A 20283-nucleotide genomic window follows, 5' to 3' on the forward strand; every position below is an offset into this window, starting at 1 on the left:
AGGGAAATTTTCTGACCAAATGGGCACCCAGACGAAACAAAGTTAGAAACCTAAAGAAATAGCATTTTAGTTCAACAATTTAGCCAACATTTTACTTCATCATTCGGCATTTCTCACCAAAGAGTTGTTGAGTTTGAAATTTGAATTGATTCTTGGTGAAGAGGAGGTTCGGGTTCGTCTTTGTCCATGAGTATGGAGTCAAAGGTAAGGGGTTCTAAGTTTCCTTACCATTTAAAGCTTATATTTAGGGTTTAGGGTATTTAGATTTAAAGTATATTAATAGGATTTGTGATTGTAATGGTGCAAATGATAGAGTCGAGCACCTCAAGTGGCTAGACTCATCAGCTGTGTGACCTCACTCAAGTTAGATCGGGTGTAGTGCTGGAGGCGCTGAGTTCTTCAAATTCTTTGGAATCCATTTAGGTAAACTAAGTATTCAATTTTTAGGGAAATATGGACGTTTTACTTGCATTAAACTCACATAAAGATAATATGCAATTATATTTACAAGAAAAAGAAAAGCATAGATCTACCAATTTAAAGGAACAAAATCTTTAAAAATTACCTCTATACTAGATGAAAATTTATTCTTTATAGTACAGATTTAGAGTTTAGCAATGTGTTGTTATTAAGGTGCTGTTGACTGAATTAGAGTGAGATGGAGTAGGTTTTGGAGAGAAACTGAGAAGGAGAGGAAGAGAGAAGTGATGAGGTTTTTTCGCTTAAGGAAATTTTTTCCAAAAAAGTTAGGAAAGGTCTACAAATCAATTGAGGAGTGATTATTTTATAATTCGGCCCTACTACAAATCAATTACAAAATGGGTTATTTGTCATTGACATCTTACAATGGGTCATATAATAATTTTCCTTTGAGAGTTATACTTTCTATGCTAAGCATACAAAAATGCTAAGAAATACTTTATTTTTTTATTTTGATGTTGTCCATGGAACTCTTGTTATTTCACTTGATTTAATCATTTCATGCAATTCTTTATCACAACACCTTTATTGTAATCAAATAACAAAATTAAGTGCACTGCTAAAGTAGTATGGAGACAGTGAGTAAGAGATATAAGAGATTTTGTTGGCTTTTTGTAAGTACATTTGTTACTAAGATTCTGCTAAAAATAGTCAGTTAATCATATGCTTGATCTGATGTCACATGTTGTTTGGATGGGCAATGAATCTCTATCTTGCTTAGTAGGCGCTTACATCACTGCTATACTGAAAGATGTAGAGGAATCAAAGCTTTCTTGTCCTCACATGAAGGGACAAAAGAATGTTAGTTGAAGATACAAAAAAAGGTAGTTGAAAGCCAAATCTAGCTTATAGGATCCGAGGTTAGGTTTGTTTTAACAAAAACAAAATTCTGAATTTTCAACCTATTTTGATCCACCCTTCAATAAAACTAATAATAGGCCTCTCAAAACCAACTACTTCAATTTGTTTTTCTCCCACACCTGGCTCATGGCCACTTAATTCCATGATGACATGGCTAGACTAGTGGCACAGCGTGGTGTAAATGTTACTATTATCACAACCCCTCTAAATGCTTCGCGATTCAAAACAATTGTTGATAGAGCCATTGAATCTGGGCTCCATATCCAACTTTTCCAAGTTCCATTTCCATATTCGAAGCTGGCTTGCTAATGGATGTGAGAGCATGGATGCACTCCCTCACGAGATATGTTCAAAAATCTCCTTGTTGCCATTAGTATGCTACAAAAACCAATTGAAAAAAATCCTGATGAGTTACAGCCTCAACCCAGTTGTATAATTTCTGATAAAAATCTTGTTGGAGTCACACTAATGCTCAAAAGTATCGGATTCCAAGGCCTGTATTTGATGGGACAAGTTGTTTTCTTGTTGTGTACACATAATATATTAGCTACTAAGATCATGAAAATGTTTTGAGTTTGAGCCATTTGTGATCCTGGTTTGCCTGACCGAATACAAATAACAAAAGCTCAGCTACCTAATGCTGTCAATATGGCCAACGGATGCTAGAGACTCCGCTATGAGATTAGAAACACTGAGCTAGCAGCCTATGGAGTGTAGTAAACACTTTTGAGGAGCTGGAATCATCTTATATTAAAGAATTTCGAAAGGTTAGGGGAGATAAAGTTTGGTGCATAGGACCAGTGTCATTATGCAACAAGGAGAATTTGGATAAATTTGAGAGAGGCGACAAAGCCTCAATGATGGAGACCACTGTTTAAAATGGCTTGATTTACAGGATCTAGGTCTGTAGTCTATGTTTGTCTAGGAAGCCTGAGTCGCCTGGGAGCACCACAACTGATAGATCTTGGCCTAGCCTTAGAAGCATCCAGCCGACCTTTTATTTGGGTTATCAAAACTGGGGAATAAAGAGTTTGAGAAATGGAATCAGGGAAAATTTTGAAGACAGAATCAAAGGAAGAGGGCTTGTAATTCGTGGTTGGCTCCACAGGTTCTAATTTTATCTCACCAGCCATTGGAGGATTCTTGACGCATGTGGTTGGAACTCAACTCTAGAAGGATATGCGCAGGTGTGCCAATGGCGACATGGCCTCTGTGCTGAGCAGTTCTATAATGAGAAGTTTATGCAGGTTGTGAAAATTAGTGTGAGGTTGGGGTCTGAGTTTTCGGTGTGAAAGGGGGGAAGAAGACAAGTTTGGAGTATTGATAAAACGGGAAAGAATTCAAAAAGCTATAGAAGAACTAATGGGAGGAGGAGAGGAAGCAAAGAAGAGAAGAAAAAGAGCAAAAGAAGTTGGAGAGATTGCAAAAACTGCGTTAGAAGAAGGGGGGTCTTCTTATCTAATTTGACATTGTAATCCAAGATATTATGCAACAAGCTGAAAACTAATTAGTCTCCCGTTTCTCCTGTAATGATTTTAGACTGGTTGTAAACAAATTGTTGCTTCATCGGCAATAGAATAGGACAAATCAGATAATACATACAGAAACTCTGAAATATGGATACCATATGATGCCAGTCAAGTCTTAAAATAATTGAACTCACACTCTTCTGTTCTGTTAGGATTACATGCAGAAACTGTATAACATGATGGAATGCATGATGTCAATGAAGTCTTTAAATTAACTTTTGCTTCAGGCTCTGTGTGGTGTGTTAAATCTGTTAATAATCTAAAGTTTTGAGCTTGTAAGGAAGTGCAATAAATAACTGGATATGAGTCACTGTGAAAAGGCAGATCAAAATAAGAAACTGAAGATTCTTCATGCTCTTTAAAATAGTAAATAAATTATGCCAAACTGACTGCAGAACTGATTTTCAGGTGACATACTGTCATGAGGTCATGTGACTGTCTAAAATTGGGAGATGTTCTTGCCAAAATTTGAGAAACAGACCAAATGTTTGTTCTTTTTCTGGAAAAAAGGATTTAGAAGCAATGACGCTTTTCATATATTCATCTTTAAAGAATAAATTTCAAATAAATTTTTCTTTTTTTTTTTTTAATTATTTCAACATATTTCAAATAGAGCACAAGAAATGTTTTTACTTCTAATTTGTTGAGATTTGGAACAAAATTGCATTTCTGATTACTACATTCATAAGCATAGTCTACTTCCTTGCTCACTTCTCTTGTCACAAAAACTATTGACATGTATACACTATTACAATTTTTTTTTTTTTTTTTTGATAAACCTGGTAATTATAGAAAAGAATAAAAGAATTTCCACCTAAAATGAGACTCTCCTTTACAGCCAGGAGCCCTTGGACAAGCCCAAGAGACAAAGCTCACAAAAGAATCAAGAGCAACTAGGATAGCCATCTTATAAAAAAAACAAAAAAATGCTATACACTAGACCGCAAGAAACTTGCAGAGAAAACAGCCGCCTGCCCAACCAGCAAAAGCTCTCTCGGAAACAGTACAAAATCCAACTTCCGGTGACTGACCAATCGCACAAGCTGCAAAAATGCAGAACCACTGCACAAGCTACAAAAATGCAGCAAACAACTGCACAAACAAACGGATTCTGCAGGACAACATAAAATGCAGGACAAATTCACCAACACAAAATACAGCAAACTAAATGTAGGACCAAAGAGCTTGCAACAGCTTCAGTCCTCCCTGAATTTGCATAATCTCTAAAGTGAAGATCCAACAGGATCAGGTCTCTTACCAGCAACCAACTCCAAACTCCAACCCAGTTTTGAAGATCTGATTTAGTAGCTACTGACCTGATTCCACGCAGCATGTATCAGCCACTATTTACAAAGTTCTTAAGTGAGGGAATAGAGTTTTTGATGATATGGGATTTAATAAACACAAGTTATCGATAGTAGGTATTTAAAATAAAATAAAAAGAGAAAAGGGACAAAAAAACAAGATAACTTCGAAATTTCGAGATTTCAGTGTAGAGAATTTTTTAACTTTAGAATCCAAGCCTTAAACTGTAAGTCATGAAAGAGACAGCATGATGTTAACTTCTTTTTAGTTTTAGCATTGTCTAGGAATAGTGGACCAATTTCTAATGATCAAATTGACTGTATGAATGGCAGATTAACTTCTGGAACATGTACTATGTATAATCTAATTATATTTTACTTTAAAATAATGTTTGAAAAAAATAAGATATAAATAAATTGAGATTTCTTTAACTTAAACTTTGAAGTAAAAATTTGACACAAATTTTCATTCTATTATTCAGTGGTTATTGTTAACATAACGATCCTTGATGAACATGAATAATAGAGATATATATGATTTTCATGAAGATTTGGAAAATCTTCTGGGATTGTAACTCAATTTGTTTCTTATCGGCAAAATTATTGAGAATAAATTATATTTATTCTCATTTCAGGTACCAACTATAAATATGTCTAACTTGTGAGATAACCAAAAAAAAAAAAATTAGTTAAAGATAAGCTTGTAACGACATCACAATTATCTCTTAGTCTCTATATAATATAACAAAAAATCCCATACTTGGATCTAGCTCAACCGCTGCCACCATTCAAAGCCCTCCAATGGCTACCCAAACTCACCACCAGCTCACTTCCTCCTGTTCCTCTAATGTCCCAAAGTCATCTTATCCCTTCATAGACAGGCCAAGCTCTCGCTCACCACGGCAGGCCGTCTCAATCATCATCCACCTCAACGCAATCCGACACAATGCAATTAGATTCATATGCCAAACACTTGAACCTCAACATCCAATTCATCTCCCTCAAGTTTCCGGTACAGAATCGGATTGCCTGAGGGATGTGAGAAAATGGATTCCCTCCCTTCTCAAGCTTAAGCCCAAAATTTTTGACGCAAGTAATATGTTACAAGAACCGCTAGAAAATTGCTTGGAGAGTCAGAAATTAAGCTGTGTAGTTTCTGACAATTGTCTCCCCTGGACTTCAAATAGCTCGCTTAAGTTTAACATTCCGAGGCTTATCTTCCACCAGTTTCTTGTTTTGTCTCTTGTGCTCTCACACATTGAACGCCACAAAGTTGTGAGAGTATCACTCTCTTCGGAGCCATTTTTGGTTCCTGATGCTGATGGATTGAGTTTACTGAACCCCAGTTGCCTATGACAAGATCAAACCTTTCAGATGGTTTTCGATCCGGTTGGCCACGTTCAAAGAAGCTGAGGATTCGGCACAAGGGATTTTGGTGAATACTTTTGAAGAGCTGGAGCCGAGATACGTTGAAGAATACAAAAAAGTGAAGAAAAATTGGTGCATAGGCCCACTTTTTTAACTAGCAACACATTTGCAAGAGATTATAAAAACAAGGCCTCCAATGATCACGAGTCACGCAAGGCTTGATTCCACCACCAAGCTCTGTAGTTTACGTTGCTTTGGTAGCCTTTCACACTTGAAAACTCAACAAATGATGGAGATTGGGTTGGGGTTAGAAGCCTCGAATCTATTCTTCATCTGGGTGATCCGAGAAGGAGATCATTTAACAGAACTCGAGAAATGGTTTGAAGAGATACTGTGTTGAAGAGAAGGTTAAAGGGCGAGGTCTGAATTGAGGCTGGGCGCCACAGATTTCGATACTGTCACATTCGGCGACGGGGGGTTCTGACGCATTGTGGGTGGAATCAACACTAGAAGGAGTGAGTTCGGGGAAGCCAATGATAACTGGCCGATGTTGCGGAGCAATTTACAATGAGAAATTGTTGGTGGAGGTTTTGAAGATTGGTGTGAGAGTTGGGGTTGAGAGATCGGTGACTTGGGCGGAAAAACAAAAAGTTGAAGCTTGGGTGGAGAAAAAGAAGATTAAGAAGGCGGTAGAGATGGTGATGGATGAAGGAGATGAAGGAGAAGAGAGGAGAAGAAAAGCCAAAGAGCTTGGAGAATCGGCCAAGAAAGCTGTCAAACAAGGTGGTTCTTCTTACCTGAATACGACCTGGTTGATTCAACACGTCATGCACATACAGGTCAGTCATCCATGATCAAACCCCAGTTATAACTTTTATTTTTTCTGTAACAAAAAACAAATACTGTAAGGCTAAAATTAATGGTACATTTGTTCTTGTTACTGGAAAGTTAGCAGTCTTTATATTATGATTAATCTCCTAATTCTTTTATATTCTTTAAGTCAATGAATGAACTTGACAGAAGGACGAAATAGTAATCCAATTTTTTTTTATACCTACAACTTAGAACTAGAAATCGCTTTGAAAGAATAATGGTTGAATGAGAATAGTTTACTTATTATATGAATTATCAGTTAAAAAAAATCAAACCAACATCAATCCATCTCTAGGAAACTCTTGAACAGTAATTGCTGCAAAACAATCTGAACTTAATATCTTTGATCAATAAATATATCGAAAATACAAAAAAAAAAAAAAAAATACAATGCAATTGAATCATCTTTATAAGGAATAGAATAAAAATTAATAAGATGCATTTGATCTCATCTTTATAAAAAAGGAGACCGTTTGAGATGAAAAATATGAAATGGAAAATGTTGATTGTAAAATTAATTCTTCCATAGTCGCAAATCTTTTGAATCATAGGTTAGGAGGAACGTACTTATATTTTATAAGTTAAAACAAAATTTCATCTTGAGAGAGTAGAATTAAAATCCAGGAAGAAATGAAATATTCTCACTTGCAAAATATATTTTGGCCCAACAAACCATAAGATTAAAAGGGTTTCTAGGCCTAAGAACATTAATAACTCTATGTTTGCTTGCTAAAGTTTTTCAGAACAACTAATTGAATTACTTGAGAGATTTTTTTTTTTTTAAAAAATCAGAAACTCCAAATATAAAATAGGTTTTTCAAAATAGACATAGATTCCATCAATTAACAACCGTACAAGTAATTTATTAACAGAAACTATAAAAACTGTATGTTGCAATTTTATTAATTTTACAAAAGTGGTGTAATGAGTTCTTTGATATGCAACAAAGTGAGGAAGATGACGATGAGTTAAACCTATACGAAGAGCAATGGAGGAAGATTTTAAAAGCATTCTCTACGTGTTAATGTTGAAAATTTATATAGGTGCTGGACTTTTGAAGATTCACGACGGCTTTTGCCTTTATCATGGCTTGGGATCTGTCCTTGGGCTAGGTAAGATAATCCAATTAACCGAACCAGATTGCAAAAACCAAAAACCAAACCGGTTATTGGTTTTGGTTAAAGGCTAAACCAAAACCAATCTTACGAAATAAACCAAATTAAAACCAAACGAATATTCGGTTCGGTTATCGTTAACAGTTTTCAAAACGAATTTCAATAAAACCCTAAAATCTACATTTTTTACATTTTAGTCACCAAATGTAAAATTTATTACATTTTTATTTATTTTTTGGGTATGTTGTTGTATATTCCTTGAAAAAACACATTAAACGGTGGTATTTTCAAATACTGAATCTAGAAAACATAAAGAATCCATTATACATTAGTTGTTAATGAAAACATTGGCCTAAAAAGTGAAAGTTTTCAAATAAAAAAGTCTTCTTCAAGACTTCAACCACTTAATTTAGGTCTGACTTCAAAATTCAAATCTCCAAAGTCCAGACTTCTTCAATTCAGGCCTCATGGTAAAGTAACAATCGCAATAATGTAAAGGGAAAAACAAAGTAATAAAAATAATCCATGAGAAAAGTTCAAACCCGTCTATCACCAAAAAATAACAAACTCTTATCCTTCTCATCCAAATAATGTAACACATTTCCACAACACAACAAAATGTAACAATTCTTCCAATAATCTGCATCAAAAACTTTATTTCCACAACATAACAAATGTAACAATTCTTCCCAAACGACAATGGTCTTGACAATTCAAAAAGTGCATGTGCAGTTATTTTCTTTAGTTTCTTGAGAGGTTGTTCCCATGTCATACAATGCCACAATTATTTTATTCTACAAAAACTTCAATTACAATAAAGAGAAGTATTAATTGAGTTATTCTATAGCAAGTATTAATGAAGTTTCACCACCCACTACTCAATTCCAAAGGGTCTTCTCAAAATAATATAAATAGCCTAGAACGAAGTTTATACTTATCATTTATCAAAGCTTCATATCCAGAATGATATGAACACGATCCTGGAGCGCATAATACAAACCAACATAGATTTTACACAAGGGACTAAGGGAGCATACAAAACCTTCAAAATTAGTAACAAAATAATTGAATTAACGAATGCTTGAAAAAAAAAAAAAGACACCATAATCTAAATTTCATTGACATAAAAAAATGGTGGATGCAAGTATATTTATACTTTTACATTACCCAAATGAACAACAAATAGTCTCTCGATTAAGAATACTAGTAATGGTGAGATCGAAAATCAATTAGTATTCATCTCAATATCTCACATACAGACAAATCAACATTCAAAGAATTAGAGAGCATTACCTTGCGAATCGACAGTAAGTGGTGGACTACTGGTGTGGAGCAACTGAGGATTGAATGTGAATCGGCGTGGTGATATGGTCATGGGCTGGTGGTTGTCGTCTCGTGGAAGTGGAACTGAAGTCGTGCGTCGCCATTCGTTGTTCATGGAAGTGGAACTGGAACTGGAGCCGTGGTCGGCGTTTTCGTGGTTTAAGGAACTGGAGTGTGTCGTCGGTGGGTGGTTGTCGGTGGTCACTGGAGGTTGTCGCTTGCTATGATAATGGTTGATGGTGATGACAAATGCTGATGAGTGATGAGACAGATGGATGGTTGGAGTAATGGAGTTTGGTGGGGGGAACATGGCGATGAGTCTGGAGGCAGAGATTTTGCAAAAGCCAAAACAATAAAACACATTTTGATTTTCTTATATACCTAGGGTTAGGGCTGGGTTAAAAACCGGTTTTGAAACCCTGAAAACCAAAACCGAACAGGTTTTTTGTTTCAATTTTCAACAACCGAATCGGTTTACAAAAAAGGATTTTTGATATGTTTTGGTTCACATTCGGTTTCCGAACTATTCTCCACCCTTAGTTTGGGCTAATGTTTTAGTTTGGGGTTTTAAGAATTTTAGTGGGAAATGATTTTGTTATAGGTTTCCAGGATGAAAACATTGTAAATTCTAAATTCGGAGGGAATAAAACGAGCCTAACCTAAACCAAAGAAGCCCAACAACAAACCCCATGATAAATGGGTCTAGAAAAACCTAACTATGGTTCAAGATTGATGACATGACAAAAAAAGTAGGGCTGCCTAAGGCCCAAATGAGAAGTACCCAAAGGCGAAAAGGCCTAACCCATCAATTTGTGGAGACTTGTGGCGTAAAGGGGGATGTTGTCACTAACTAAACTTATCTTCTGCATTGCCATTGTTGGCACCAGAAGAATCATGGCCAAACAGCACTAAAAACACTTCACACTCAAGAGGACGAGACTATATAAATTCCCGGTCGGTTAAGCGTAAGACTTTGTTCTAAGAATCACTATAATTAATTTTTCTCTTTGTTTTTGCTGGGTCTATTATTTATTACTCATGAATATATTTTGTCAGTTACTTTATTTAATTAATATTATTTTGTTTTGGTGAATAAATTTGGAAGCATGTGAAAAAGTCTTTAATTCAAGTCGAGGAATAAAGTCAATCCAAGTGAAGAGAGGGTTTAAGCTTTATTTGGGCCAAGATTATTGAATATCAAAGTGGAGATTGAAGCCCAAAAGAATCATTCATTCCAAGTGCCCATAATGATGGGTCACCATCAGCAGCCAACAAGTGTGTATATATATATATATATATTATAATACAAGTGCATATCCATTAACCCACTACTTAAAAAAAAATATTTAATTTCCATAACGTGTATAACCATTCATCAAAGAGGAGCTGACTCAGAAGACACACGTGTACGGGGGTATTGAACTGAATAAAAGATGAAGAACGATGTTTAAAGTGGTTCAGATGCTTAAGTAAGCGAATCCTGCGTCCGCTGGTATCGTATTAATATATTTGAGATCAGGTCGCGTTCAGCCAGCTGACTTACAAGAGATTACAAGAGAGAGAGAGAGAATATATATGCTATTCCAGAGAGAAATTAGCTAATCCCACAAACGGGAGAGGATCCCTCTATTTATAGTGGGATGAATTGAGGTAATGATTACTAAATCAAGAAGTGGGTCAGATTGCCTTGCAAATCCTTCCTTGCGTCTCGTTATTCACCTGCTCGAGTGATTTACTCGACGTTTGCAGGGATTTGACACGTGGATCGCCTCCAGCCTTTCACCAGCCTGGTGCACACCCACACCCACTTGGCAGGAGTATGCCGCTTGCATCAGTGTGCAACGTGACTGCGTCTGAATGGCTGCAGAACTTACCTAAGCTCTAATCGCTTACACTGACAGGGCTTTGCGTCAACCCTACTTTTTGAGGCATAACATATGATATCAAGACGAAGTAAGATTAGTAAGTTTTAGAATCCATTGCAATAAGGGTGATTGATAATTGAAGGAGAAGTTAAAATTGTGAGATATATAGAAATTGCTTTGCTGAATATTCTTGGTTTTATTGCTCTGTCAATTCAGGTGACTGTAAAGTTTGTTAACAAGTTGTGGTGGTTGCGACTTTTGACGTAAGAGCATATATAAAGAGATAGAGACATGAATGCTTGGAGTAAAAAACGAAATTATAAATGAGTGTAGGCGGCTGAGTGTAGTGTTCTGTAGCTTCAATTTGAGGTTGACACTTGACTATGGTGTTAGACCGTTCACTTTTCTTTCTCAGAATTTTGAAATTGGGTGAAGGCAATGCCCAAAAACAAGCAGATTACTGAGTTAATAAAACGAAGCTTAAAAAAAAAAAAAAAAAAAAAGATTTACCCCTATGTAAAGGGAACAAATAATAGGAGAATTACGGGAACATACAAAAGAACAAAGAGTACTACAGTAATGTAAAGTGTAAACGTAAAGAGAAGAAAGAACAGCAGAATAGGAACGTAAAAACTTAATTAATTATAAGGTCATCTTTTAGAGTTACAAATACTTTAGAAGTTTAAAATTATTAAAGAAATGCTTAGATATCCCTATAACCATGAAACACACTGAAAGATTCACATGAGAAGATGGCCTGATGGAGTGAAAGTGATTGAGGAGTTGAAAGACCATACCATACCAAAAAACAAAACAAAAAAAAGGTATTAAGATGATATAAAATCCCATTTTAAAATAACTGAATTGTGAAAAAAACAAAAGTCAAGGAGATAAAAGATGAAGAAGATTAAAAAGAAAAAATCTCTTTGAAATAAAATAAAATATATTTAAAGTTAAATTTCTAAAAATAAAAAGCTTAGAAAGAGTTTTTGTGGTGCATAAATTCCATACTTAAATATTCTTTTTAAAGGATTGTTGAGTCTGCAATTGGGCCTCACAAATACAAAACGGATCCATTATCAAGTGGGCCAACTAGCTCAATTTTATCAATTGTTTGTCCATAGAGAGGCTGCTCGAAGTTTTCTCTCTCTTACTGGATAAATTATTATTTTTTTTTTTTTTTTTTTTTTTTTTTAACACTCTGGGCTTCGAAAAGACATCTTTTCTACGCGGGATATTATCTAAACTATGCAGGTGAACGATAAGATGAAGGAGTTAAACTCGGAGGGTGGGTCTTCCAGAAAATTCTGTCTTCAGAGATGGAAAGGAACAGGTAAATTGCTTTTTAGTTTCTGATTGTTGTTTAATTGGTTAATTTTAATGTGATATCACCCTCTTCACAAGTCTAGTTATGGGTTGTTGAACATTACAAGGGTTTAGAAACAGGCTTGCTTTTTTTTAATAAGAAAAACGTAATTCCACTTAGCTAGTGTTGCTTGCTGCTAGACTTGATACTCAATTCTTTTTTTTTTTGAGTTAGGAAAATTTACTATGTGACTATTTTAAGATATCGAATTACCCCCTTTAGAAGGTGAAGGCTTTGAACATCTTTACCCCACCATCCAAACAAATCACAACAGCCAAAAAAAATAGTGTGGAAAATGGTTTCTAAAATGACAGAATAGGGAAATTTTCTGACCAAATGGGCACCCAGACGAAACAAAGTTAGAAACATAAAGAAATAGCATTTTAGTTCAACAATTTAGCCAACATTTTACTTATCTTCGGCATTTCTCACCAAGAGTTGTGAGTTTGAAATTTGAATTGATTCTTGGGTGAAGAGGAGGTTCGGGTTCGTCTTGTTCCATGAGTATGGAGTCAAAGGTAAGGGGTTCTAAGTTCCTTACCATTTAAAGCTTAAATTTAGGGTTTAGGGTATTTAGATTTAAAGTTATATAATAGGATTTGTGATTGTAATGGTGCAAATGATAGAGTCGAGCACCTCAAGTGGTAGACTCATCAGCTTGTGTGACCTCACTCAAGTTAGACGGGTTGTAGTTGCTGGAGGCGCTGAGTTTCTTCAAATTCTTTGGAACTCCATTTAGGAAAAATAAGTATTCAATTTTTAGGGAAATATGGATCGTTTTACTTGCATTAAACTCACATAAAGATAATATGCAATTATATTTACACAGAAAAAGAAAAAGCATAGATCTACCAATTTAAAGGGAACAAAATCCTTTAAAAATTACCTCTATACTAGATGAAAATTTATTCTTTATGACCAGATTAGAGTTTAGCAATGTGTTTGTTATTAAGGTGCTGTTGACTGAATTAGAGTGGGAGTAGGTTTTGGAGGAAACTGAGAAGGTGAAGGAGAAGTGATGAGGTTTTTTTTCGCTTAAGGGAAATTTTTTCCAAAAAAGTTAGGAAAGGTCTACAAATCAATTGAGAGTGGATTATTTATAATTCGGCCCTACTTACAAATCAATTACAAAATGGGTTATTTTGTCATTGACATCTTACAATGGGTCATATAATTATTTTTCCTTTGAGGTTAGACATTTTCTATGCAAGCATACAAAAATGCTAAGAAATACTTTTATTTTTATTTTGATGTTGTCCATGGAACTCTTGTTATTTTCACTTGATTAATCATTTCATGCAATTCTCTTATCACACAACCTTATTGTAATCAAATAACAAAATTAAGTGCACTGCTAAGTAGTATGGAGACAGTGAGTAAGAGATTATAAGAGTTTTGTTGGCATTTTTGTGTAAGTACATTGCTGTTACTAAGATTCTGCTAAAAATAAGTCAGTTAATCATATGCTTGATCTGATGTTCACATGTTGTTTGTGATGGGCAATGAATCTCTATCTTGCTTATGTAGGCGCTTAAATCATGCTATACTGAAGATGTAGAGGAATCAAAGCGTTTTCTTGTCCTCAATGAAGGGACAAAAGAATGTTAGTTGAAGATACAAGGAAAAAAGGTAGTTGAAAGCCAAATCTAGCTTATAGGATCGAGGTTAGGTTTGTTTTAACAAAAAAAAAATTCTGAATTTTCAACCTATTTTGATCCACCTTCAATAAACAATAATAATGGCCTCTCAAAACCAACTAATTCAATTGTTTTTTCCCCACACCTGGTCATGGCCACTTAATCCCATGATGACATGGCTAGACTAGTGGCACAGCGTGGGTGTAAATGTTACTATTATCACAACCCCTCTAAATGCTTCGCGATTCAAAACAATTGTTGATAGAGCCATTGAATTGGGCTCCATATCCAACTTTTCCAAGTTCCATTTCATATCAGAAGCTGGCTTGGCTAATGGTATGGAGAGCATGGATGCACTCCCCTCACGAGATATGTTCAAAAATCTCCTTGTTGCCATTAGTATGCTACAAAAACCAATTGAAAAAATCCTTGAGAGAGTTACAGCCTCAACCCAGTTGTATAATTTCTGATAAAAATCTTGTTGGAGTCACCATAGCTCAAAAGTATCGGATTCCAAGGCTTGTATTTGATGGACAAGTTGCTTTTTCTGTTGTGTACACATAATATATTAGATACTAAGATTCATGAAAATGTTTCTGAGTTTGAGCCATTGTGATCCTGGTTTGCCTGACCGAATACAAATAACAAAAGCTCAGCTACCTAATGCTGTCAATAGGGCGTCATCGGATGCTAGGAACTCCGCTATGAGATTAGAAACACTGAGCTAGCAGCCTATGGAGTGGTAGTAAACACTTTTGAGGAGCTGGAATCATTTATATTAAAGAATTTCGAAAGGTTAGGGGAGATAAGTTTGGTGCATAGGACCAGTGTCATATGCAACAAGGAGAATTTGGATAAATTGAGAGAGGCGACAAAGCCTCAAGATGGAGGACCACTGTTTAAAATGGCTTGATTTACAGGATCCTAGGTCTTGTGTCTATGTTTGCTAGGAAGCCTGAGTCGCCTGGGAGCACCAAAACTGATAGATCTTGGCCTAGCCTAGAAGCATCCAGCGACCTTTTATTGGGTTATCAAAACTGGGAATAAAGAGTTGAGAAAGGTATCGAGGAAAATTTTGAAGACAGAATCAAAGGAAGAGGGCTTGTAATTCGTGGTGGCTCCACAGGTTCTAATTTTATCTCACCAGCCATTGGAGGATTCTTGACGCATTGTGGTTGGAACTCAACTCTAGAAGGGATTGCGCAGGTGTGCCATGGCGACATGGCCTCTGTCTGCTGAGCAGTCTATAATGAGAAGTTTATGCAGGTTGTGGAAATTAGTGTGAGGTTGGGGTCTGAGTTTTCGGTGAGAATGGGGGGAAGAAGACAAGTTTGGAGTATTGATAAAACGGGAAAGAATTCAAAAAGCTATAGAAGAAACTAATGGGAGGAGGAGAGGAAGCAAAGAAGAGAAGAAAAAGAGCAAAAAGAAGTTGGAGAGTGCAAAAGCTGCGTTAGAAGAAGGGGGGTCTTCCTCTAATTGACATTGTAATCCAAGATATTATGCAACAAGCTGAAAATAAATTGTTCTCCGTTTCTCCTGTAATGATTTTAGACTGGTTGTAAAACAAATTGTTGCTTCATCGGCAATGAATAGGACAAATCAGATAATTACATACAGAAACTCTGAAATATGGATACCATATGATGCCAGTCAAGTCTTAAAATAATTGAACTCACACTCTCTGTTCTTGTTAGTAATTACATGCAGAAACTGTATAACATGATGGAATGCATGATGTCAATGAAGTCTTTAAATTAACTTTTGCTTTCAGGCTCTGTGTGGTGTGTTAAATCTGTTAATGAATCTAAAGTTTGAGCTTGTAAGGAAGTGCATTAAATAACTGGATATGAGTCACCTGTGAAAAGGCAGATCAAAATAAGAAACTGAAGATTCTTCATGCTCTTAAATATGTAAATAAATTATGCCAAAACTGACTGCAGAACTGATTTCAGGTGAAATACTGTCATGAGGTCATGTGACTTGTCTAAAATTGGAGAATGGTTCTTGCCAAAATTTGAGAAACAGACCCAAATGTTTGTCTTTTTCTGGAAAAAAGGATTTAGAAGCAATGACGCTTTTCATTATATTCATCTTTAAAGAATAAATTTCAAAATAAATTTTTCTTTTTTTTTTTTAATTATTCAACATATTTCAAATAGAGCACAAAGAAATGTTTTTACTTTCTAATTGTTGAGATTTGGAACAAAATTGCATTTCTGATTACTACATTCATAAGCATAGTCTACTTCCTTGCCACTTCTCTTGTCACAAAAACTATTGACATGTATACACTATTTACAATTTTTTTTTTTTTTTTCGATAAACTGGTAATTATAAAAAGAATAAAAGAATTTCCACCTAAAATGAGACTCTCCTTTCAGCAGGAGCCTTTGGACAAGCCCAAGAGACAAAGCGCACAAAAGAATCAGGAGCAACTAAGGATACGCCATCTTTATACAATAAAAAACAAAAAAACTGCTATACACTAGACCGCAAGAAACTGGTCCAGAAAAACAGCCGGCCTGCCAACCAGCAAAAGCTCTCTCGGAAACAGTACAAAAATCCAACTTCCGGTGACTGACCAAATCTGCACAAGCTGCAAAAATGCAGGAACCACTGCACAAGCTACAAAAATGCAGCAAACAACTGCACAAACAAACGGATTCTGCCAGGCACAACATAAAATGCAGGACAATTCACCAACACAAATACAGCAAACTAAATGTAGGACCAAAGAGCTTGCAACAGCTTCAGTCCTCCCTGAATTTGCATAATCTCTAAAGTGAAGATCCAACAGGTCAGGTCTCTTTACCAGCAAACAACTACCAAACTCACAACCAGTTTTGAAGATGATTAGTAGCTACTGACCTGATCACGCGCCATGTATCAGCCACTATTTACAAAGTTCTTAAGTGAGGGAATAGAGTTTTCTGATGATATGGGATTTTAAATAAACACCAAGTTATCGATAGTATGTATTTAAAAATAAAATAAATAAGAGAAAAGTGGACAAAAAAACAAGAAACTTCGAAATTTCGAGATTTCAGTTGTAGAGAATATTTTAAACTTTAGAATCCAAGCCTTAAAACTGTAAGTCATGAAAGAGACAGCATGATGTTAACTTCTTTTTAGTTTTAGCCAATTGTCTAGGAATAGTGGACCAATTTCTAATGATCAAACTGGACTGTATGAATGGCAGATTAACTTCTTGGAAAATGTACTATGTTATAATATATATTTTTACTTTAAAATTAATGTTTGAAAAAAATAAGATATTAATAAATGAGATTTTTAACTTAAATTCTTGAAGTAAAAATTTGACACAAATTTTATTCTATTTAATCAGTGGGGATTGTTTAACATAACGATCCTTGATGAACATGAATAGGTAAATTTCATGAAGATTGGAAAATCTTCTGGGATTGTAACTCTAATTGTTTCTTATCTGGAGAAATTATTGAGAATAAATTATATTATTTCATTTCAGGTACCAACTATAAATATGTCTAACTGTGATTAACAAAAAAAAAAAAAATTAGTTAAAGATAAGCTTGCTAACGACATCACAATTATCTCTCTAGTTCTTTATAATATAACAAAAATCCCATCACTTAGGATCGTAGCTCAACCGCTGCCACCATTCAAAGCTCTCCTCAATGGTACCCAAACTCACCACCAGCTTACTCTTCTTGTTCCTCTAATGTCCCAAAGTCATCTTATCCCCTCATAGACATGGCCAAGCTCCTCGCTCACCACGGCATGGCCGTCTCAATCATCATCACCTCAACGCAATCCGACACAATGCAATATCTGATTATGCCAAACACTTGAACTCAACATCCAATTCATCTCCCTCAAGTTTCCGGGTACAGAAGTCGGATTGCTGAGGGATGTGAGAACATGGATTCCCTCCTTCTCCAAGCTTAAGCCCAAAATTTTTTGACGCAAGTAATAGTTACAAGAACCGCTAGAAAAATTGCTGGAGAGTCAGAAATTAAGCCTGACTGTATCGTTTCTGACATTTGTCTCCCTGGACTTCACATAGCTCGCTTAAGTTTAACATTCCGAGGCTTATCTTCCACACAGTTTCTTGTTTTGTTCTTGTGCTCTCACACATTGAACGCCACAAAGTTGTTGAGAGTATCACCCTTCTTCGGAGCCTTTTTGGTTCTGAAATGCCTGATTGGATTGAGTTTACTGAACCCAGTTGCCTATGACAAGATCAACCTTTCAGATGGTTTTCGATCCCGGTTGGCACGTTCAAAGAAGCTGAGGATTCGGCACAAGGGATTTTGGTGAATACTTTTGAAGAGCTGGAGCCGAGATACGTTGAAGAATACAAAAAAGTGAAGAAAATTTGGTGCATAAGGCCCACTTTTTTAACTAGCAACACATTTGCAAGAGATTATAACAACAAGGCCTCCAATGCACGAGTCACTGCAGTGGGGTGATACCAAACCACCAAGCTCTGTAGTTTACGTTTGCTTTGGTAGCCTTTCACACTTGAAAATCAACAACTGATGGAGATTGGATTGGGGTTAGAAGCCTCGAATCATTCTTTCATCTGGGTGATCCGAGAAGGAGATCATTAACAGAACTCGAGAAATGGTTTGAAGAGTACGTGTTTGAAGAGAAGGTTAAAGGGCGAGGTCGATTATTAGAGGCTGGGCGCACAGATTTCGATACTGTCACATTCGGCGACCGGTGGGTTCTTGACGCTGTGGTGGAACTCAACACTAGAAGGGTGAGTTCGGGGAAGCCAATGATAACTTGGCCGATGTTTGCGGAGCAATTTTACAATGAGAAATTGTTGGTGGAGGTTTTGAAGATTGGTGTGAGAGTTGGGGTTGAGAGTCGGTGACTGGGCGAAAAACAAAAAGTTGAAGCTTGGGTGGAGAAAAAGAAGATTAAGAAGGCGGTAGAGATGGTGATGGGAAGGAGATGAAGGAGAAGAGAGGAGAAGAAAAGCCAAAGAGCTTGGAGAATCGGCCAAGAAAGCTGTCAAACAAGGTGGTTCTTCTTACCTGAATACGACCTGGTTGATTCAACACGTCATGCAAATACAGGTCAGTCACCATGATCAAACCCCAGTTATAACTTTTTATTTTTTCTGTAACAAAAACAAATACTGTAAGGCTAAAAATAATGGTACATTTGTCTTGTTACTGGAAAGTTAGTACAGTCTTTCTATATTATGATTAATCTCCTAATTCTTTTATATCTTTAAGTCAATGAATGAACTTGACAAGAAGGCACGAAATAGTAATCCAATTTTTTATTTTTATACCTACACTTCAGAACTAGAAATCGCTTTGAAAGAATAATGTGAATGAGAATAGTTTACTTATTAATGAATTATCAGTTAAAAAAAATTCAAACCAACATCAATCCATCTCTATGGAAACTCTTGAACAGTAATTGCTGCAAAACAATCCTGAACTAATATCTTTGATCAATAAATATATCAAAAATACGAAAAATCTTATTTCTTAATAAGAAAAAAAAAAATACAATGCACTTGATCTCATCTTATAAGGAATAGGATAAAAATTAATAAGAAATAAAAAATTAATAAGATGCATTTGATCTCATCTTTATAATAAAGGGAGACATGTTTGAGATGAAAAATATTGAAATGGAAAATGTTTGATTGTTAAAATTAAGTTCTTCCATAGTCGCAAATCTTTTGAATCATAGGTTAGGAGGAACGTACTTAATATTTTATAAGTTAAAACAAAATTTCACATTGACAGAGTTAGAATTAAATCCAGGAAGAAATGAAATATTCTCACTTGCAAAATATATTTTTTGGCCCAACAAAACATAAGACTTAAAAGGGTTTCTAGGCCTAAGAACATTAATAACTCTATGTTTGCTTGCTAAAGTTTTTCAGTACAACTAATTGAATTACTTGAGAGATTTTTTATTTCATTAAAAAATCAGAAACTCCCAAATATAAAATAGGTTTTTCAAAATAGACAATTAGATTCCATCAATTAAAAACCTACTAAGTAATTTAATTAACAGAAACTATAAAAACGGATGTTGCAATTTTATTAATTTTACAATGTTAATGAATTTCTTTTGGTTTGATGATGCAAATTGCAAACAGCAAAGTGAAGTAATATTATGATAACAGTTAAAACTATTTATTTATTATTTTTGACGATATACAAGTGAGGAAGATGACGATGAGTTAAACCTATACGAAGAGCAGTGGAGGAAGATTTTCAAAAGCATTCTCTACGTGGTTAATAGTGAAAATTTATATATGTGCTGGACTTTTGAAGATTCACGGACGGCTTTTGCCTTATCATCATGGCTTGGGATCTGTCCTTTGGGCAGGGTAGGATAATCCAATAACCGAACCAGATTGCATTAAACCAAAAACCAAACCGGTTATCGTTTGGTAAAAGGCTAAACCAAAACCAAATCTTTTTACGAAATAAACCGAATTTAAACAAGAACTGAATATTCGGTTCGGTTTTCAGTTAAACCAGTTTTCAAAACAGAATTTCCAATAAAACCCTAAATTCTACATTTTTACATTTTAGTCATC

General features: G+C 35.4%; 1 pseudogene; it reads left to right on the top strand.

The window, feature by feature from the left end:
• The first annotated feature begins 6075 nt into the window (after positions 1 to 6075).
• On the top strand, positions 6076 to 18901 carry LOC116114659 (annotated as a pseudogene).
• Positions 18902 to 20283: the final 1382 nt, after the last annotated feature.

Source organism: Pistacia vera, unplaced genomic scaffold (genome assembly GCF_008641045.1).
Source record: "Pistacia vera cultivar Batoury unplaced genomic scaffold, PisVer_v2 Contig718, whole genome shotgun sequence".
Classification (NCBI taxonomy): Eukaryota; Viridiplantae; Streptophyta; class Magnoliopsida; order Sapindales; family Anacardiaceae; genus Pistacia; species Pistacia vera.